This window comes from Diadema antillarum, unplaced genomic scaffold, assembly GCF_040938485.1.
Source record: "Diadema antillarum isolate AM-2024a unplaced genomic scaffold, OU_Dant_1.0 seq00000041_RagTag, whole genome shotgun sequence".
Taxonomy (NCBI): Eukaryota; Metazoa; Echinodermata; class Echinoidea; order Diadematoida; family Diadematidae; genus Diadema; species Diadema antillarum.
In genome coordinates, this window is record NW_027271153.1 from 187890 (window position 1) to 201056 (window position 13167).

At 37.7% G+C, this 13167-nt stretch overlaps 1 long non-coding RNA gene across 1 annotated transcript in view; it reads right to left on the reverse strand.

The window, feature by feature from the left end:
- The window catches only part of LOC139725417 (uncharacterized), an 86304-nt gene that overhangs the window by 53723 nt on the left and 19414 nt on the right, over nt 1-13167 (reverse strand). Inside the window, exon 2 of the long non-coding RNA XR_011710548.1 lies at nt 9430-9562. This is a non-coding gene — a long non-coding RNA (uncharacterized lncRNA). The remainder of the gene's footprint in view (nt 1-9429; nt 9563-13167) is intronic.

Here is a 13167-nt window from a genome sequence, read left to right on the forward strand (position 1 = left end):
CAGCCTCAAGCAAAAAAAAAAAAAAAAAAAAAAAGCTATGCATTAAACAGTGTACATCAGGTTAGTATGTACATGCATATTATTTCGTTTGCCATAAAGTGGGTTTGTAAGAAATACTAACTTTCTGTGAGTCCGAAATTCTTTATTTTATACTTTCAAGTGTTTTAACTGAGTATACAATAACTCATTACCCAGAGTTCTTTTTGTGTGAATCATGGGGTAATTGAGTTATTAAAGTATTACCATACTGATGACTGAAGGGACCTTGTTGAGGAGATATAAAATCATATTTGATCAGAAGTATTATGAAACCAATCAGTCGCACAAAGCCACACACAACACTGGTTAATTTACCCTGGATAATCAAATGCCTTTTGTGGTGTATTGGAGATGTGATGGCCACTGCAACATACATCTAATCTCTCCTAATCTAATCCCCTCCCCTAGTCCTCCCATCATCCCAATATCCCCCCTTCCCCTTTGCTCCTTACCCCTCCCATGGCTTCCTTGCATCTCAAAACTCCTGAGAACTGGGACATGTGGAGAAATCCTTCCTCACGGGGGTGCAGAAATCAAATAGATGTTGCACTTGACTTTACTGTGTAATGTGGGGCAAAGTGCACTTGGCTTTTCAGCAACCTTGCACACACACACACACACACACACACACACAAACACATTAACACTTTCATCTATACACACACACACACACACACACACACACACACACATAAACACATAAACACACACACACATTCTTAAAAGAGGCTTCAACTAGGGATATGACAGTTTGCTCAGGGTAACTGGGCATACTCCATTATTTGTTTCTGGAAAAAAAATCTTCATTCCGTTGAATTGACGAACTGAAATTGAAAATCATTAAGATTAATATTGGAGTTCAGTCTTAATAATAAATTAGACTTTGTGTAGCATATAGGTGCAAACACAACAATCCAGCATACATGTAAAAAGCTGGGGATAACACATAATGTCCAAAATACACTGAGATTTTGGAACATATAAGTATTTTCACTGAGTGGGTATAGAAATCTTGCAACTTTTATTTTCATGGCATTTGCAAATGAGAAAGGGCCTGCATATTTATTTTCAATATGCATATTAATTAATGCTTTTGAAATGATTACAAATATATGGTCTGCTTATGCATTGTATATAATATCTCTGTTCATTTGATGGAAATGAAAAAAAAAAATAAATTTGAACTTTGAACTTCGAACTTCGAACTTTGATATTGTGTTTGTCTTGTCAGTCTGTCTTCATCTATGTTCATTTTGGAATCCAGCTAGAGAAACTCACAAAATTAATATAAACCAAATGTACTTTTTTCTCCTCTTGGCAAAGTTGTCTGGTTTCTGGATTTCATAATCATCACAACAGAGTAGTAAACAGGGCAAACAAAAGGTGTAGAAATAGACAACAAACTAATCACAAATTCTGCACAAAACAAAAATGTTTTAACACACACAGTCATTTATACATCTGATTGATGATTTCATAGAAATATGTTCTTTTGTCACAGTCACAAAACTACGGTACAAAATGATTTCCGTGATTGTGAAAAAAGAGCATATTTCTATATCATAGTCATTTCTACATTTGAATATATGGTCTGTTTCTGAAGGAAAGTGTATGGAGGTGGCATCTTTGTCACTATCTGGAATAGCTGAACGTTTATATTCATACTTGTACAATGTCATAAAATCTTTCCACATGCGTGCCACAACACTGATCATTTCCACTTATCCTAGATCTTTTGACCTCAGCCACAGCAATTTGGATAGAAGGTGACTTCTTTTTTTTCATCCTCTGTCTCTCCCCCTTGGTCTTGGCGAGCATCAATTATGCACGGGCAATTCTTTAGTGCATTATCAATCAGTTGCAAGTTAAAGTTCCACAGGGCACACAGACGGGGCTGAAAATCCAATTATAAGATTGAGTTCCTCTTCAATATTAATTTCAAATTGGAGAGCCCTCTCCCACGTCTCTTTATCAGATTGCCAAAGTGTGGTGGAATTATGGTACATGCCGGATCATTTCAAATGATCTACTTGGGCAGATGTGGGTGGTGTTAACGAATAGGAAAAAAAAAAAGGAGAGAGAGAGAGGGAAAAAAAAAGATGAGACTCCCTTTTTGTGTATATGTATCAGCGAGGACATATCATTAAGGCAGACTTCTCAGCATATGGTATCTTATTGTGTTTTCTTTGGGCTGCTTCTTCGGTCCTCTCAACCATTTATGTTTCTTCCTCCTGTCTTTTGTCTATTCTTACTTCTCCAAGTATCATAATGATAAAAAATTGTTCATTCAAAACAAATCTCACTCTCTCTCTTCTTACGGTGCCTTGAAGACTATGGCTTTTGTGGCAACTTAACACCCTTTTATCATTCTCAACCAACAAAAATTCAATGATGATAAAGAAGAAGAAGAAGAAGAAGAAGAAGATGAAGAAGAAGAAGAAGAGGAGAAGAGAATACATAGGATTTTAATCATACATTACAAAGAACTGGTTGACTTGATTTGCTATTTCTCATAATATGATGTTTTCGTTTCTCATTCTTTTGTACCTTGTGTGCAGCTTTCTTTTCACCTTCACATTATACACACATTCCAGCCTCGTGCCCAATTAAACACCCCTATCAAGGCAGTCAGCTGAACCCTCCATCTCTAACAAGGTAACCTGCTGACTTGCTTCCTTCCACACCAGTCACATCACAACAGTTGTCACTTATTTATTTACAATCACCATGACGACCAAGCCTTGCTCCGTAACCAGGGCGACAATTACTCTTGAGACAGGCTGATTTGTGTAGGGTTAGCATCAAGCAGAGAATCATGCAGTATGTTCAATCAGAAGAAACGACCAACCATTCTGGCAGAGGGGGCCACAAAGCATTTGTAATCATCGACGATGTCATGAAAACATACTTATAATCTTGGCTGTCTGATGCTATGAATGCCATTCATCAATGCCCCTCTCATTGTCAACTGGAATTAACCCTTTGAGGACGACTCCCGTGTATACTCAGGGAAGCGTCTATGGGAAATGCGTGTTGTAGCAAAATCAAACCGTCCTCAATGGGTTAAATGTAGAAATCAATTACTAGGACTGCATGACCATGCACACTGCCGGCACATGTAGGGCCTGCACCTAACATTACACAGATGTTGACTCCAACTAATGTATTGTATAGCCTAAACACATACAAATGTATGAGATTGTTATAATTTGGTAAATCAACATCACATTGTCAATTATTTCTATATTATTCTGCCTTTTTTTTCGAAGTTTCACATCATGCTGGACATTTCAACACAAACAACAAACTTATCTCTTACGCCCTTTTCACACTTGTGTTTCTTAACCCCATACTTTCTCTGACCCAGGACTATCGTTAGACCCGTACCAATTTTTTTCAGCTTTTTACACACGCCAATTAGTCCCGTACTAAGCTCTTGTCCGGGGCTAAGGAGAAAATTGACCTTTTTACACTCGTATTTCTTTGTCCGGTACTTTCCAAACCACATGAAAATTCATGATTACGCTGTGCACTGTACACATACACGCACGCACTGGCAGCACTTGATTACCTCGTTTCTGATTGGTCAGTGGGGGTCGGACTTCTTCTCCGAATTATTTTTTTATTCTGTTTACACTCACTTGCTTGGCTAACCCTGCTATTTTGCAGGGCCAGATAGTACGGGATTATCGGTGGGGCTAGCCCACTTTGGCAAAAACGAGTGTAAACAGAAAGTGGCCTAAGGATAGTCCCGTACCAACGGTGGGGCTAGGTGGGGCTAAGGCCCCCCCCCCCCCCCCCTTAGCCCCACCGTTGGTACGGGACTAAGCAAAAATTTACAAGTGTAAAAAGCCCTATACTTGCCCACATACCCATTTGGACTTCCAACTTGCTAAACATTGATTATTAGTATCCCTGGGCATGCAGTAAAGCGGGTTTGTGGCACCTTGTAAGATAAATCCCATTATCAAAAAGCAGGTTTATCTATCGGGCTAGAAGTTGGAAGATACTGAAGAGTAATGGCCAACCTTTCTCTGTTTGTTTATCTGTTTGTTTGTTTGCTTGTTTGTTTGCTTGTTTCATTCAGCACGTATAAGATGTAAGCATCTTCTTAAACCACCTGTAACATACCTCACATACAATTACCACCCACAAGAGCAGTGTGTGTGACAGAGTGAGAAAGGGAGAAGGAAGACAAAAATGAAATTTGATTGCAATGTATACAACAACAACAACAAAAATACTCAGTGATTCATATCAATTGGGTTTTTGTTTTCCTAGACTTATTTGAAATTATTTGAGAATAACTTCATAAGAAATGCATGATGACCAAGTCTCCTCAAAGTTATCTAACCCTCCCATCCATTGCAGGTCTAAACATCTCTGTAATGTTGAACAAGTAGATGACCCTATTTCATTGCATGTTAATTCACTGCATAATGATTTATCTATTACATGCATCTTTCCTTCATACTTTATATATCAAAGACTTAAAACTCTTTGTACTAAGGTTATTTGTGTGTTGCTTGTATTTACCAAAAATGTTCAAGCTTTCAAGACATCTTCCAGCTCCCCTTAACATGAAATAGACATCCAGTCTGTACGAAGATGAATTTAAGCACGAAAAGAATGTTATTCATGTAGTGTTACCGAGTAAAAAGGTTAGTTGAAACAACATATATGTAGCTCCTTTCTGAGCTCTTCAAAATGTTTTTAAAATGAGGAAAGCTACTTTTCAAGATGTCTCATCCCTGTATAATCTTCTGCTTGGAGGATTTATCAAAAGCTAGTTCCTGCTAAAGTACAGAAATTTATACAGGTATTCATGCATTTCCTGAAATTACCTTAGGCTCTTTTTTTTTTGCTTCTACAGATCCAGCACAACTACACTGATCACTAATGTTTGATGTTCTTGGCAGGAGAGCATGAATGTTTTATAAGGGATTCAGGACCGACGTGTCTTCTCCTTCTCGTTTACTGCTCTGTTCATGGCTCAGTTGATTGGTCTACAGAGTATGTCATATTCAGCCTCTGAGCTGAAGATTACTTGACTCATCAGGAACAGTAGAAAGGTATGCAGGGAGACCTTTAATTTATGAGGGATTTAAAATACTGTATAATATGGTGAGAAATGCGAGGGTGACAAGTCACCTTTAAGTGTTAACCCATTGCGGACGAGTCCCGAGTATATTCAGGCAAGCATCTATGGGAAATGTGTGTGTTGTAGCAAAAATAAAACAGTCCTCAATGGGTTAATCTATAATGCCATATCACTGTCATCCACATCACACGTGTACACAATACGATAAAATTTCCCAATCATTAAACACATAGCAATTCTAACATTCATTAAGCCACATTCATGTTATCACTATCCAAAGTATGGATTCATTTTGAAATGATTTAATCAGTGAATATTGGACATGCCTACAGGTTCAGTAAAGTAACAATATCAAAGAGTGATAATTTTGGTATCCATTAAACTGGAAATCACAACAACAACAAAAATAAAGCAAAACTTGTTTGACAATTACCAAAGAGATTCTTACTCCCTTTATTGCCTAGTTACTTGAAAGGTTTACAACTGTAGGTTTTTCCTACAGCTTATAGACAAATAGATTGATAGACAGGTAAACAGATAGTTTGATAAAAAGATCCTAAATCATTCATTTTGAATTGTTTGGAAATTTGTCTTCTGCTGCAAGGTTAAAAGCTTCCAAAAGCTACCAAATGGTCACAAATAACTAGCTAGTTTCTCAACCCAAAAATAATTATGAGCTACATGAGATGTGTTGAAGACAATGAAAATGGATGACCTATATCAGATATTTTAAACAAAGTGAAAATGTTACAGGAATGAAGTCCATTTCTCCTTTTTCCACTAGATTTGAGAAATTTGAGTTACAATGATAACATGATGCCAAATAATACAGCAAAACTGAGTTTATTCAGGACTGGTTCTAAACAAGCCATACACCTAGAAAATCAGTAGATATTTTTACGCCCTGTCACAATGCCACAGTGGCGGATCCAAAGGGGGGGGGGCGCAACCGGCGCACGCCCCACCCCCTTTATTTTTCATCAAAAACAAAAGAAATAAAAAGAAAAAAATGAAATGAAACCCGGAAGTGGTACCAGAAATATTAGTTGCGCCCCCCCCCCCCCCCCCTTTACAGAATTCCTGGATCCGCCCCTGCTGCCATATCAAAGATTAAGGTAGTCCATAACTGGAAATGTTGTACAGAAAATACAGAGTCTTGATATTGTACATGAATGTATGCAAGCACCACAAGCACAAAGCCTAAAGTCCCTCCTACATGGCCAAGGAAGCTCTGGGATTCTAGATGCTCTCAAGCATTATCTCAACACTGTTTTTCTTTTTTTTTTTTCGACATCTTACTACAATGAATGAGCTATAATTAAGGATAAAATCATTTTGCCAGATATTTTTTGGCAAATTTGCTAATTTTGATCAACTTCAATCATTTCTTACTTTAATCATACCATCAATTCCTGTAGTCTGTTACACATCTTCTTAGGATGTTGCACAGACATCTTAGCATGATAATGCAACATCCTTAAATCCCTTGTGAATGACTTTAAAAAGAAATTGGGTAAAAATAATATGAAATATAAAATGTCATCTAATAAAATCAAGTAAGCTGTGGTCACAGTGGAAAAAAAATCATCAACAAATATACCAAACTCAGAGGCTGGACCTAGGATTCCATTTGATTCAGAGGTAATCTAACATTTAGCATAACTTCTAGTAAAACCCATGTAATTTTTCACAAAAAGAATAATTCTTATAAAATTATGATAGGTACTCTTCGTGAGAGCACACCTAAAGAGAGCTGAGCAAACCTTTCAACTAAAAAAATGATTTAAACAAAATTAATGCTTTATGTACACAATTCTGATTTACATAAATACCTTCTTCCATACCCATCCCCCCCCCCCCAAAAAAAAAAAGACTTTGTATAAAGACTGTATAATAATTTTTTTTTTCACACAAGGCTTAAATTATGTACAGGAGTGTGGTTTGAGCGGTATGGTCATTGCACAAGTTGGTCTCAAGAGGGCTCACTCCTGTGTTTATCAGGTGTGCTAATACTTTCATTGTATCTACACTATGTCCACTCGCCTGGGCAAACAAGCTACGTGTGTGAATTCGGCACAAAATATAAAGACACTTGCCTGGATGAGCTCAATTTACTCACACCCCTGCGAATAACACTCATATCTAACAAAAGCATATTTACACTGTATGAGAGCTACTGTAAATTAATAGAATGAGATAAGTCACCATGAGTAACCGTAAACATAACTTTGTAATTACAACTTGCTAACAACTAGTACTGCCACATTTTTTTTTATTTTTTATTTTTGTATAAGACTTTCAAAACTGGGAAAACATTTTCCTGATCTACTTACATAATCAGGATATCCAAAAAAAAGAAAAAAAAAAGAATATGTTAACAAACTCTGTACAGAGACTACCTGGATTCCACCCACGGACATCTTGTAAATGGGAGATTCTATTGTTTATGGGCCCCCTAGCAAACTGGACGCTCTGATTGCAGAAACAAGTGCACAATATATCACGAAATGTGACATCTCTTGCGGCCAGGGTCCAGGGCTTGCTTGGGCCATATGGAAGCTCTAGGGTTGTAGATGCTCATTGATGCTATCTTATCCTGATCACACTAGAGAGTTCTCGTGTGGATATTATGATGCATGGATGTATAACAAATGGATATGTCTAAATGCCTGTATATTGATACGTCATATCAATATACATCATAAATCAAACGATAGTTTGAGTATCGTTTCGATAAATGACATATTCAAGCCTTTATTCATGTCTGAATGTTGTCATATTCATACATGTCACATAAGTAGGCGAAGCTTATTCGCAGCATGTGCTTGGGTTATAGCAAACTAGTAAATGAAGCAGACGCAATATAAAAATACAATGCGCAAAGCCCACACAAAATTGGCACTGTGCAAGGAGGAGACTCATACATATTCATGAGCTTCTGATAAGACATGACAGTGTGTGATGTCTGATGCTGCTTTTCGATTAGTATAGTATCTGGACGTTCTGTCTAATCTATTATATCAATATATCTTCAGAATTTATGTCAACGTGGTGTGTCTGAAAGCACTAAAATAGCCTAATGTTTTAATATCTAAATGACAAAAGCAAAGTTGGGCATGAGGAAGGTAAATTCTAAGTTGGATGAAATACATTTTAAGCGGTATAAAATCCATCTCAAGTTGGAGACACACAGCTAGAATGAGAGAAAATTCAAACTCAAGTGGAAGAGAGGGAAATTTGGGGGAAATGGCCTCAAAGCAGGAGAGTTGGAATCTCTGCCTGTATGTGGCAGCCTTTCCCAAAGAAAATGTACATCACATACAGGTATACAAAACTCTGAGCAAAATCAGAGGGCTAGAGATACTACAGAACATATAATGATAATTGGAATACTGTAAAAGTGGATATTTTCGCGCTTGGCCGGGTAAGAAGAGTCTTGCGTGTTTTTAATTCCGCGGAATCAAGACATCACGCACAGGAACATATGGCAAGCAAAAATATTCGCGTGCTTTTATTTTCGCGCTAGTTTTTGGTTGCGCGAAATGCGCGAAAATTTCGACACCGCGAAAATTTCCACTTTTACAGTATGATATCTGCATTATCATTTGTCATCCTGTGGACAACTATGAAAGAATCTAGGGCATGTGACTGTAAAAACATTTTGTGAGAGATCCACATTGTACAAGTACTGTCACATTTACATATTTCCTCAGAATGTATTACATTCTTAAAAGATGCATTGCACTTTCAACATATGTTGTATGTGAATATCGTCAATTTCTTTAAGGTTGAAGAGTTTATTCTTTGTGGAAAATACAATTTGGCCTCAAAAACACATGCACACACAAGCATGTATGGCTTGTTGCATCACAATTATCATGATCATCTTTTAACCTCCTACATCCTAGAATTTCTGCAGATTCAGTACATCTCACGGATATAGCAAAACTACCAATACTTCCCTTCAGAAATAAATGCAGGTGTCAAAAGAATGTGATGTTAGATGATTTACTGATATCTAAATAGTTATTGCTTTTTGTCATAACCAATATTTACTTCAATCAAAAGGTTAAGAACATCTTTATTTCACCACATATTACTTTTTGAGTTCTTAAAGTGAAACTAATCATTGATTACATGCATTATTTATCAAAATCTTGTTCTTCCTCAATACCTGTCACTCCACAGAAAGCCTTTCGTGACTTGTTGCAAAGCTTGGATTCGAGGAAATGAATAGCACGCACAACGATCAATTAGAATAAGCATGGCAATCCAATAAATCCACTCACCGTACGGTTCCCCTCACGTCTGCCTGCTCAGTATTCTACGGTGGGGTAATAGACGATGAACACTTAGTTACACGCGCCCATTAGCATCTCATGGCCTCCCAGCTGTGAGTGGCTTGAGAGGGTGATGATCCACCTATTATATCAACATGAGAAATATGGAGAATATGCGTCTCATTTATGTAACATTGACACAGCTCTATTGGCTCTCTCTCTCACACACACATTTGAATTCACTGTATTTTTTTAATGTGCACACAATTTCCAGTTAAATGCCACTTGCAGCTGTTAATATGAATCAGTAGACACAGATCACACACAGTTTATCTTGATGGCACACATGATATGGATGACGTTAATGAGATAAGAATACCTCTTCGCAAATGCAGTAAGAGGCATGTGGTTGAAGTTGATATTTGCTAGCTATAATAAGAAATCATGGCTATTGTAAGGTTTACATCACAGACAGTACCTGCTGTAGGAGCTCCCTTAGATAGCAGGCCTGTATGGCTCTGAATGGGACTACTGTACCCTCTTTTCCAGATAACATGAATGTTATTGTATATTTTCACACTCTAAGCTAAAGGAAATCAAAAACACATTTCTATTTTTATCTGTATATTCATTCTCATATTATGTGCATTCTCGACTTTAGCATGAAATTCAACTGTTGTCTAACTTTGCCTAAATACGGACTGATCTCACATTGCCACATTCGGAAAACTTTAGTCTTAAGACAAAAAAAGAAAAGAAAAAGAAAAAAAATATCTCTGTCCATATGTGCGCTTCCATCTGTTGCACTGCGCTCTAAGCGGTCCATTTTGATGCCACTCACTTTGTCTAATTTATTTACATAGCAGGTGGCAGTGGCTAATCATTACACAGTCTGTCAGATGACTCATCTTGACCCTTCACCCTTGACCACAGAGAACACAATTCAAACACAACACCAGTGTTAGTTTATTCATTTTTTTTAGAGGTCTGATCGAAATTGCTTCACTTCCAGAGATAACACCATCTCAAACTAACAGGTTTTTGTTAATGACCCCTAAACACAGACTTTTTAAGACATCAAGATGAGATTCTTATTAAATTTTCTTCTATTAATTTGCTCTTGCTCCTGGTTTAAAGGAATGACTTCAGTTAATGTTCCAACTCTTTATGTTACTCTACTGCTATTTATTTGAGACTCTAATTTTTGTACTCACCCTCCATTAGATCTATCCAGGAATTAAAGGATATTGTTGCCATTCACAATATGCTATTCATATTTTTTTTTTAATGCTATTCATGTCAAAATAAACACTATAAACCAATGTTTTTCTTTTTATCTTATATATACTACGTCAGACACCCTTTTCTATCGCAGTAAAATACAAGGCTAAGCTACAGATGGCTCATAAAGGTAAAGCTATCATTAAAGCAAGGCATTTTATCACACACTGTGATGAATACTCCTCTTTTACATCTACTAATTTACTGATGCTTCAATTCATTAAACTGCACCTGTTATAGCTCAATCTCTGACAACAGGTAGCATTTTAAATGGGCAAATGCTCTTCCAAACAAAGAACCAGGGCATGATTGATGCACAGTGGAGATAATTCCTTCATCAGAGAGTGCACAGCAAATTCCTTTGCAATAAGGGTATGAGTTATTAATGCTAATTCTTATCTATGTATGCCTCTAATGCACAAAATAAAACTGCACTTGATCTATTGATCTACAAAAAAGAAAGAAAGAAAAAGAAGGAATTGACTTTGTGTGCATGCATATGCATGTGTGTACATAATTGTGAGAACAGTAATTTGTAGACAGTAAAGTATAGGTGTTAATACCATAAGGACATAAATTGTAAGTCAAAAAATGTTAATTCACTCTCATCAATGCTCCAAAATGTGCCTCTGTCATGGCAGCCCTATATACATTACATGCATCCACTAACTGCAGCGAGGCTGCACAATAAAGAGCATTTCTCTCCCTTGCTGCAGTGAGCAGTGTTGACGGCACGCACTAATGACTATCCCCGTCCTATCACTCATGCATTGCATCACACTGTATGATGTTTCGTGTCTTGTTCGGGCGATGTGCCGAGCATTGTCAGCCTCTCCCCTCCGCGCAGACGTTGCCCGAGGTGCCGATATAAACATGGGATGGCGGTGACGGAATCAAGTGCACCTCAATGACTTATCTTCTCCATGGCAGAGCGGCTCAAATTACGGCATAATGAACGAGTGAGCATGGCGGGAGGATGAGGAACTGGTGGGGGCGGGGGGGGGGGGGGGGGGGAGGGAGGGGAGGGGGGTCGTAGAGTGGGATGGATGTGGCATTGAGCTGGAGGAAGAAGAGAGGATCGTACCCGATCTGGAAGGAGAACCGGTCCGGAACAGAACACCAAATAAATGTCTAGGACGCTGTACTGATGGATAATTCTTGAGGTTATTATTCAATTACACCAGGATTTTTCCATTCTAATCAGATTTGAGCCCAATGAAGATCAGTCTCATCTCAATATCATGTTCCTCAAGAGACGCGTCTGATGAGGAACATTCTAATCTTACTATTGTATTCAACAAATATGTCTCCTGCCTTCTGTCTGTGTCATTTCCTTTGCCGTCAATTGTGTAATCATCTAGACTAGTCACGATAATAGTGATTTACAGTTTATATTCTCTGTGTAAAATTTCTTTAAGCGTTCTATCATGTATAACCTTTAAATGCAAAACTCTATAATTTGCCCCTGCCCTTTAAGTGCTGATGTTATAATTGGATGTTTTTCCAGCATAATTATGAATCAATACTGTCCTGTTATATGCTTTCACCATCTTTTGTGGAAAAATCATTAATATTTTCCAAGATCCTGAACATATGAAAGCCAGTCTGTCAGACAGACAGACGATCTGAGAAACCAATTTGTCTGGCATCGCGGATGTGAGGTGTGTTAGAATTATTGTGTATGTCCATCAACATTTTATTGATTACAGATCATGTTTCCTTTACCTAACATTTTAAACATTCTAAACCACTCATGATGAATTAGAAAGTCAATATTCTCAATGTACCTTCTTTCTATTTTTCCCTCTATCCCCTCTGATCTTCCTACTCCAAGCTCTCCTTCCCCTCCCCCCCCTTCCCTCTATTTCTTTGTCTTTCATGTCTTCATAATTTTGCTGGCCTCACACTAAAATTAGCTGTATTGGCTTAAATTTCTACTTCACACACAAGAACACGCATGAACTGACACACACACACACACACACACACACACACACACACACACACACAGAGGGACATTGTACATTCTTCTGTTGGCAATCCTCTGGAGGAATAGGATGAATGGCGAGGACAGAAAATGCAGTATTTAAAACAGCCCCACGAATTGCCCACTCCGTGGAATCAATTCAGTTACAGAGCTAAGGCAGACCTTGGCTGCATTGTTGTTGAATAATTATAGTGATGATCACACTTTGCACACTGAGTGCTTGTACAACATAATGATAGCCACAAGCACTCTGGGAAATGCCAATCATTGTGATGATTATGGCACATCTTAAAATTAAAAAATAATAATTATCATTTAAAACTTGAGGAACTATATCTACTCCCCACTTTTTTGACAGCTGACCCATTAACATACATATAGATGCTGGTCCAATACATATGACAACAAACGATATGTATATACACAAATTGACACAAATGCCAGACCTTACCCCATAGATAGGGTTTAGAGGGGGCTTC